The sequence below is a fragment of the Rhagoletis zephyria genome, unplaced genomic scaffold (genome assembly GCF_001687245.7).
Source record: "Rhagoletis zephyria isolate East Lansing unplaced genomic scaffold, Rhagoletis_zephyria_1.1 Rzeph_scaffold_10317, whole genome shotgun sequence".
NCBI lineage: Eukaryota > Metazoa > Arthropoda > Insecta > Diptera > Tephritidae > Rhagoletis > Rhagoletis zephyria.
In genome coordinates, this window is record NW_016167395.1 from 20,698 (window position 1) to 21,601 (window position 904).

Here is a 904-nt window from a genome sequence, read left to right on the forward strand (position 1 = left end):
TATTCCAGCTGTGCGCAGGCGTTTAGTTTTTCGCATCGTGTTTTTACATATTAGTATTTTAAATTTTTTTAATAAAATCAATTGGTCGTAGTTCGTGATTGTGTGTGGATTAATAGCACACTGAGGATTTGGGAATAACCTTTATCATCTATCAAAAAACAACACTTACGGGGCAATGTTTATTGTAAGAACAACATTTTTTTCTATGAATCGACATACTTNTAGCGTCAATGACTTTATTTCCAAATTTTTGTTGACTTTATTTCGCTTTTGAAAAGGTAATAATGTCAATTGACTTTATTTCGCACCAGGGTAGGAAATAAAATCAATTGACCTTATTTCCATTGACCTTATTACCTGTCACCAAATTTTTGCTAATGGCTTCAATTTTTGCAATACGGCGTTATTTCCTATGGCTTTATTGCACGGCACCGCTGAAAACACAGTCAATAATTCCTCAATCCTTTATATTGAAAGACTATTGGCAAACTAATGAATTTGGATTCCGCAATGGAAATATTGGCTGAACAAAGACAGTGATGCCAGCTTGTGGGTAATTTCCCTATTTGAGGGATATTTTGCATCAAAAATTATTAAAAGGGAAAAAAGGGACATTTCATACAAATAAGGGATTTTCTTTTGACGCAGTTATTGTTGCATAACACAGCCACACAAAAAAAAATGTGTGTTCTGACCCAAAGGTCTCACTATGTGTGCTTTATGTTTTTGGGGTCGCTGAATCCNTCAGGGTTTTGATATAACCCCAGAAAACCAATATGGCGGACACCTTTTGGAAAAATTCATCGGATTCGCTTGCAACTTGTTACTCGGGGGTTTTCGGGGTCGCTAATTACAAATATGATATTATTTTTTCAAAATTCAAAATGGCGGATCCAATATGGCG